Source organism: Gekko japonicus, unplaced genomic scaffold (assembly GCF_001447785.1).
Source record: "Gekko japonicus isolate JY-2015 unplaced genomic scaffold, Gekko_japonicus_V1.1 scaffold3835, whole genome shotgun sequence".
In the NCBI taxonomy this organism is placed as follows: Eukaryota; Metazoa; Chordata; class Lepidosauria; order Squamata; family Gekkonidae; genus Gekko; species Gekko japonicus.
The window spans coordinates 84,235-93,084 of NW_015165353.1; the positions used below are offsets into that span (position 1 = coordinate 84,235).

The following is an 8,850-nucleotide window of genomic DNA, read 5'->3' on the forward strand; positions in this document are numbered from 1 at the left end:
CCAGAACTCTTGGCTTTCCTATGAATTGCTGAAGGCCACAGACCCTGGCCTTTTCAGCATAGGAGCCCAGAACGGAGAAGTGAAAACCAGGAGACCACTGACAGAGCGAGATACAAACAAGCAGAGACTAATTATTCTGGTGAGAGACAACGGTCACCCTCCCCAGACCAGTACTGCAACCCTGAATGTCCTTCCAGTGGATGGCTTTTCAGATCCTTATCTGAATATTGCAAATGTCAGCCATGAAGCCGGTGAAGAAGATGGCTCCTTGACGATGTACCTGGTGATCTGCTTGGCTGCGGTGTCCTTTGTGTTCCTGATTTGCATCATTGTGTTTGTTGTCATCAAAATGCACAAGAAAGAGTCTAGTTTTATCACCGCCCTTCCTCAGTTCCCACCTGCCTTACCTGAGATCCCAGAAACCGGTGTCGATTCTCAGAGTGGATCCCTTTCCCGGACTTTCCACTACGATGTTTGCCTAACTGGTGGATCACTAAGCAGCGAGTTCAGATTCCTTAGGCCTCTCATTCCTGTTTTCTCTATGGGAGACCCAAACGTTTCTGAGAATCACAGGATCTCTTCTGTCTCTCAAGAGACTCCTGAGCAGATGGAGGGCCAAAAACAAAGAGATCAGGTATGTAAATAGCTTTGTGTTTTCCCCTTAATTGTCCCATTTGCTTGGGAAATTTCAGCTGCATTGTATGACATCGGAAATACTTTTTTGCTAAACGGTCACATTTTTTTTATTTCTTAGTTTCTTTTTCTCTCATTTAATTCACTGTGTATTTCCTTATTGTGTTTTATGGGGCAGGGGAGAAGGAAGGGCAAGAAGGAAGAACAATACAGTCCAGAATGGGGGGAAATATGCCACAGCTTTATTGAATGCCACCACAGGAGCATTGGTGCAGCATGGGGATGGATCCAGCGTTGGGTGACTCGCTTGCTATTTGATATAACCCCATCTTCCTAGCCTGCCACTGGGGGGGAAACTGCAGAGTGGCAAGACCCACGGATATTAATGGGCACAAGCCGCTGCCTGGTTGCCTTGCCATCTGGTGGTGAGAGCCAAGCGAGAGCTCCCAACTGGGCATACTGCAAAACAGCTCCACCCCCAAGACCCCTTAAGGAAGTCCCTGAACTGGAGGAGGGAGGTACATAGGCACAGCCTCCCCCAGAAAGATCTCTCCTAGTGCCCAAACAAGGTCTGACAAAAATGCTGGATAACTAAAAAATGAAGTTGACCAAAACACAATCCATAACCACTGAGAATCTAAGGGAGGGTGGGGGAGAGAGCTGGAACAACAGAGCACACAGCTGCAGCCGAGGTACAATGGGGAAGGGGCAGATCAGAGTGGAAATTCTGAGCACCAGGTCTGCTTGGCTCTCACCAAGCTTAGGCTGCTGCAGGGACCACTCACTTGAGTGCCATGCAGTTGGCTCACAGCCAGCAAGATGGCCTTCATCCACCTGCTCCCAGCCCTGGGCCACAAACACTGTCCCAGGTAAGTCTGCAGCTGTTACTTGGAGACTCTATCATGGCTAGATAAGTATAATTTAAGACTAGTTTTTGTTTTCTCATTCAGTACGTGCTATCCAGCTGTACTCCTCCATCTCCTTTTGACCTGCCACTTTATTATTCCTGTTCTTCTTGCTGTTAGGTCCTCCTGTGCCTATGATCCATAAGAGGATTTTCCTCTGAGCCAACCAACACTTTGTAGCTGGGTCATCCATATTCTGCATGCTGTGTCTTCTGTTACTGTTCCCTTTTTTAATTCTAAAAAGCTATAGAATTAAAAATCCAAAGCCACAGACGTACATAACCATTAATTTCCTGAATCATCTCCCTCTCAATTACCTGCCACTTTATGGAACATTTTTGCAATTTTTCTGAGAGTCAAATTTCATTTTAACTTTTTAAATAAAATTTGAGTCCAGTGGCACCTTCAAGACCAACAAAGTTTTATTCTGGGTCTAAGCCTTCATTTGCATGCACACGTCTTCTTCTTCTTCATATAGTTCATATAGACCAATATCTCTGCTGAATGTAAATTACAAGTTCTTTACACCTATTCTAGCAAATGGACTGAATAATGTTATTGGTGGGTATATACAGTATGACCAAACTGGATTTTTGACAGGTAGATAGTTCACAAATAAGAGTTATTTCTGTATTGAATTATGTGGAGATGAAAGAGCTAAAAATTACTTTAATGCTACTTGATGAAGAAAAAGCTTTTGACCGTATTGAATTGAGTTTGTTCAAAAACCTCAAGTCATTTAATATTAAAGGGAAATTTTTGCATGTTATAAAAGCTGTGTATAGTCACCCTTGTGAGCGTCTTCAAGTAAACAGGATATTGTTAGTTCTGATAATGATTAACTGAGGCACATGTCAGAGTTGCCCATTGACTGCAATTTTATTTGCTATTAATATTCAATCATTAGTTGAATTAATTAGGAGTAAATCAGGAATTACTAGAATCAATTTGGCTGGACAAGAACATACAATAAGCCTCTATGCAGATGACATATTGTTGTTACTAATCATGAGAAATGAATTGAACGAACTCTGACATGCATAGAGGAATATAGTGCACTTTGGGTTATAAGATTAACAAAACAGATTTAATTGGATTGAATTTAGCTGACTATATCCAAAAGAGATTTCAGCTGTATTGGAGTTGAATGTATCTCCATCTACTGGGAGATACCTGGGTGTTGGCTTAGCTCTAGCACAAAATAATATTAATTATCAGATAGTATGACATCAAATAAAGTTGGGTCTGGCTCAATGGACCATATTACATTTGCTTCATTTGATAGGATTACTGCCATAAAATGTTTGTAGTCCCGTAGCTTCTGTTCCTATTTGAAAATATTCTGATTGCCTTATCTGAAGCAACATTACAAGTTTGGCAAAGGGAAATCATGAAATGTGTTTGGATCAATAAAAAGCCTGGAGTAGCTTTAGAAGTTTTACTTTTCCTAATTTATTGAGATTACATCAAGCGGTGATATTAAAAATAATAAATGGGTTGATGTATCAAAGGATGCTCTATGGCGCCTTACTTATTTATTTATTATTTATTTTATTTTATTCCATTTATACCCCGCCCTCCCCGCACGCGGGCTCAGGGCGGCTTAACAAGCTGGATGTAAGATTGTTTTGACTCAGTTACCATGGCATGCTGTTAAAACAGAAGGGGGGGACAATGTTTACCCCCTAAAAAATAGTACCAGAAACGTCTGGGGTCTCATAGAGAAAAAAATGAGTACACCAGTGTCATTATTAAATCATTTATATATGACCAAGCCTATAAGATTACACCTCCTTGTACAAGTTGGACTGCCAGTAACTATATAAAGTTTATATATATAATTTAAAAAGTAAATGTTTCGCCTAGACAGAAATGCTGCAGAAAAGCAATGGGGTTAAATGGTTTCAGGTTTTTTAAAGTTAATAATCTAATTAATTGGCAACTGTCATAATGTGAAAAACTGATATACATGTAATCTGCTCAAAAGGCTTAGTTTTAGCCATATATCAATGTCTTCTAACTGATTCCACCACTGGCACAATGTACTGTTTTTAAAAGTTGGCAAAAATCACGGGTGATTCTGTATCTGAACAGGAGCAGTTTAATATTTTTACTTTGGCCCCATCAGCAATGTAGGAAAGAAGGAAATTTATAATGAAGTTGCTTATCAATGGGGTTTGAGTCCTCAGAAATTACATCATATTTTGCATGTGAACAGTATAGCTGCTGGAAATGTACACAGCTAGATGTGGACTATAGACATATGTTTTATAAATAGTTATGAAGTTTTGAAGGGACAGAATTAGGGAAATTAAGCAAATAGGAATAACCCAAGTAAATAGTCCTATTTGTTTATGATTGGGAATTTTGCCTAGAGATATACCTATAAAACATAAAAGTATGGTTCTTGATTTATTGAGAGCCATCAAACATTGTTAGCTAAAAACTAAAAAGAGGCAACATGTTTAAATGTTAAGGCTTACATAAGTAAAGTATGGGAGTTGGCTACTTTGTTTAAATTGACTGAGCTTCTCTGATTCTTGGAAGCCATTTTTAGATTATTTTAAAAAAAGAACTAGGTATTTAATTCAATGTTTTCGACTGTGTAATTTTATATGATTTGACTGAACTGATGACTGGGAAAAGAAAATAATCTTATACAATTAATCCTAGTTATTTTAAGGTATCCTAAAGTTTGGTAGACAAAATGAGTTTAATTTAGCTGTGATATTATAGTTGTCTAGATATAGGAGTTTATAACCTTCAGTGAACGGATTATTTATAGGCTGCATATCTCAATGTGTCTAGTTAAGACATGATATGATACGTATTTTATTTATAATCCTAAAATCTGGGTTGTATAATTATGTGTTCTACCATGTATTGTATTGTGTGAATTAAAAAAATAATTACTAGGGGTTTATGTATTTATATACTAGGGCTTCCTTCCCCCATTGACATGCACACAATTTATGGGGCCGGAAATAGGGCTCACAATCTACATCAGCATTATAGTTACAGTACTTCCTAATTCCTCCACTCTTGCTGTGACATTCTTCTTCAGTGAGTCAGCTCAACTGACTTTGGGGTGGCAAGGCCCAAGGTGACGCTTTCGGTGGATACCGATTGTGATTGTTATTGTGAGAACTGTGAATAGCAGTTCTCCTCCCCTGAGCTCTCAAGCTGAGGTCTGAGTTGTTGTTTTGGATGAAAATGATACCTGCTCATAGTCCAGACATCAGATGGCATCCCAAATGATTAATGATGTTGGCTATCCCAAATGATGAAGTGATGGAGGAGGAAGACCGTAAGACACAGGGATGTGAAAACAAACTTGACCCAATATCTGAAATCAAGCACCACAAGGGTAAGAAAGAAGCCTGATTAAGGGCCAGTATTAGAAACCTAGTGTTAACTTATTATATGCAAAAATGCATGTATTTATTAGAAAGACAGTTAAAAATATAAGGGCCTAATGAATGCCTAACTACAAAGTGTAAGTGACCTGAACAAAAGGACCAATACCATTGACCTGACACGTTTCCGCCCCTTGGAGGCCTTCTTCAGAGGTCAAACAATTTGAGGTACAGATATACACGTTACGATGTTACATATTACAATGAAATAACCAATAAGTTAATACTGGACCAAAAAAGGAATGTTAATCAGCAAGATTAATAGACAGACAAGGATGTTTATGAAGCTTCATAAGATGAGAGTCATGTGTCTGGTGCCAAATGCACATCTGTTGAATTAGAACATCTTGGAATTCTGGTCCAGAAAATGCCTATGTCACTATCTTAGTCAGAGCTGGAGTATCTTCAATGAATAGCAACAAAGGATGAAGTGATGGAGGAGGAGGACCGTACTCTGATGATGAATCTGGTCATGTGCTTGGCTGCCATCTCTTTCATTTTTCTGGTTTCTGTGTAGTGTTTGTGGCCATCAAGATTCAGTAGATGAGGAAGTTTCTAGAGCGCTCCGCCCTGAATTTCCCAGTGGGACCAAATTTCACAGAGAATTGTGGAGATGCTGATGCTGGATCCCTTTACCACAGTTACAACTATGAGGTGTGCTTAGCTGGTGGGTCCCTGAGCAGTGAGTACAAGTTTTTCAGGCCTCTCTTTCCTGTGTTTCCTGTGGAGCCTGCTCAAAACCAGGGGGATTTAAGGATTTCTGGTCACCGCGCAAAATATCAAGTCAGGAGTCAGGTGAGAAGAATCATTTACCATAAAATTAGTGATAAATTAACCCCAAAAGTATTGATATTAGTGACAGTTTTGTGTAACCCACTCACACTGTAACACCACTGAATCAAAAGAACTGAAAAATAAAGATAGTACAATTAGTATAAATCTAAGCCAGTTGTATTGACTGCATGGCTCACGGAGAGCCACATTTGCAATTACTGTCTATTAAAAGAGCCACCTGAGTGCTGTATGCCCTGTGTATCACCTTACCAACTGAACACATATAATAAGATATACCAAGTAATATTAAATACATAACTATATCTGTAACCTTTTCAGTTAGCAAAATACCTCTGAGCATGAAAGGTTCTCTCTCCCTACCACTCTTGATCCTTGGTGCTTGGGGGGCGGGTCAAGTGTGAGGGCTCCTAGTGTCCTGGCCCTACTGGTGGACCTCCTTATGGCACCTGGTATTTCTGGCCACTGTGTGACAGATTTTTGGACTGGATGGGCCTTTGGTCTGATCCAACATTGGTTTCTCTTATGTCCTTATGTTCTTAGGCAGTCCTGGAGTATATGAAGGAAGGGGAAGGGCTTGCAATTCAGATTTATGGCACAAATGTGTGTGCAAACTTTCAAGTTCTCCAGAAATCTTTCTTAGCTGAGATGTTTTAAAACAATGGTTCCATATGCCAAAAGTGACCTGGGTGTTGTAATAAGAGCACAGAGGCTGCAGAGAACAGTGAGTGGTTGTTGGACCTTTCTGTCTCTGACACCAGGCCTGAAGCTCAGCCTGAAGTTCATGGGGTCCCACATTGTAGCCATCCTCCAATGACATTTGTTTCAAGATGGGAAACGCCTGCCAGCCACTTGCACCCCTGGGCAATAGCCTTGCCCACCTTCCTGAAACCCCACGGGGGAACAGTGCTCAGAAGCACCACAAGCGGCATGTGAAAGAGCCACATAAGGCTCCCAAGCCACTGAGTATCACTGATTTAAGCATAATGCACACTTGCTTCCTGTTTTATGCAGTGGTTCCCAAACTGTGGGTTGGGACTATATAGTCTGGCTGGTCAGTTGCAATGTCAGAAGGGAGGCAGAGGGGAAAGGTGAGCTTGATGAGGAGGCGGTAAGAGCAGATGAATTCCCCTGCCTTTCCTTGGCATCCCATTCAGTGGGCAGGCACTCTGCCCTTCGATCTTTCATCTTTCTGGCTGACGTCTGTTTTGTCAGCCAAGGCAGTAGGAGCCACTTCACATGTTATGTTTTTAGATGTACTAATAATTGTCACTGTATGTAAATGAGAGCATTGAACATATTGATCTTGGGGGTGTGATCTGCTGTAGCTGTGTTTGAGCAGGTGTGTATTTTGTATACATGAAACGCAAAATGGCTGAGAGATCTTTATGGAAGCTGTGGCTCACAATGGCTATTTACTAATAAACCTTAGAAATAAAACACAAACCTTCCAAAGAATAAATGAGATTCTTACATTTATGTGCACAGGGGAGGGGGGGGTAGGAGGGAATGACTTTGCAACTGGAGACGGAAAGACAGAGTAAGATATTAGTTGATCTGTTCTCAAAAGTTAGAGAAATGGTGCTGCGATAAAGAAATATACAATTTTCATGGTTTTCTTCTAGTAGTACCACAAGATGGCAGTATTAGCAAACAGATGAGTTGCAAATGGCATTTCTGGCATTTCATTTGTAGCAGCATGAACAGGAACCTAACAGGCAGACCCTCATTCAATGCAGAGGGAAGGTTGGTGTTGGATATACATGGGAAGATGGAACAGAGGAAACCAATGAATACAGCAGATCAAAATTAATTATTCCAGAAGGATAAAATATCTTTGGATGGTACCTAGCTTCTTTATGTTTTGAAAACCATAAATATCTGACTTGGGAGAGTCTGGCACCATGTACCATAGCTTCAGGATCATGAAAGGTCTGTATCTTTTGTTCTTACTCTTTCTGTCTGGAGTGGTGTGTGTCTCAATTCACTATGCTTTGCCTGAGGAGAAGAAAAGTGGGTCTCTGGTGGCTAATGTGCTGAAGGATTTGAAACTGGGACCAGGGGAAATCGCTGCTCGCAGAGCCCAGCTGGTTTCCAAAAGCAATAAGCAATATTTCCAGCTGGATAACCGTTCTGGGAATCTGTTTGTAAATGAAAAGATAGACAGAGAAGCTTTGTGTGCCAAGATGGAGCCTTGCTTACTGTTGTCTGAAATTGTGCTCCACGACCCCTTAATGATCAACAATATTGAGATTGAGATCAAAGATGTGAATGACAATTCTCCTGAATTCTCCAGAAATGAATTAGAACTAGCAATTCCTGAGCACGTCCCTGCAAGTACTCGGTTCCCCTTAGAATCTGCCCAAGATCCAGACTTGGGTGAAAACAGTGTCCAAAACTACACGCTCAGTCCCAATGGGAATTTTCAGTTGGAAATACGAAGTGGCAGGGGTGGGAAGAAATATCTGGACCTTGTTTTGAAGAAAATGCTAGACAGGGAGAAGGAGGCACATGTTGGGCTGACCCTCACAGCTGTTGATGGAGGGGTGCCCCAGAGAACGGGAACAGTTCAAATAAAAATTAATGTTTTGGACAACAATGACAACTTCCCTCAGTTTGCACAATCTGAATATATAGTCGGTTTAAAGGAAAACAGCCCTCGAGATACTCTGGTCTTGAAAGTGGAAGCCAGAGATTTGGATTTGGGTTCAAATGCCCAGATCACCTACTCCTTCCATCAGGTGCCTGAGGAAATAAGCAACTTGTTCCAGTTGCATCAGGCAACTGGGGAAATCACAGTTTTGGGTCCAGTGGACTATGAAAAAGAAACCAGCTTTGACATAGATATCAAGGCAACTGATGGAGGAGGCCTTTCGGGCCACTGCAAGGTTTTGGTGGAAATTGAGGACGAGAATGACAATGCCCCAGAGATATCAGTCATAACCATCACCAGCCCTTTGGCAGAAGATTCTCCCCTAGATACTCTAGTTGTGCTCTTCAGTGTCACAGACCGAGACTCTGGAGACAATGGAAAGACCTCCTGCTCTGTGGAAATGAACTTGCCCTTTCTGCTGAAAACCACTCTGGATAATTATCATCAACTG

The 8,850-nt window shown here is 40.9% G+C and overlaps 1 pseudogene; it reads left to right on the plus strand.

The window, feature by feature from the left end:
• Nucleotides 1–8,850, plus strand: part of LOC107109889 — a 24,621-nt pseudogene that overhangs the window by 1,370 nt on the left and 14,401 nt on the right.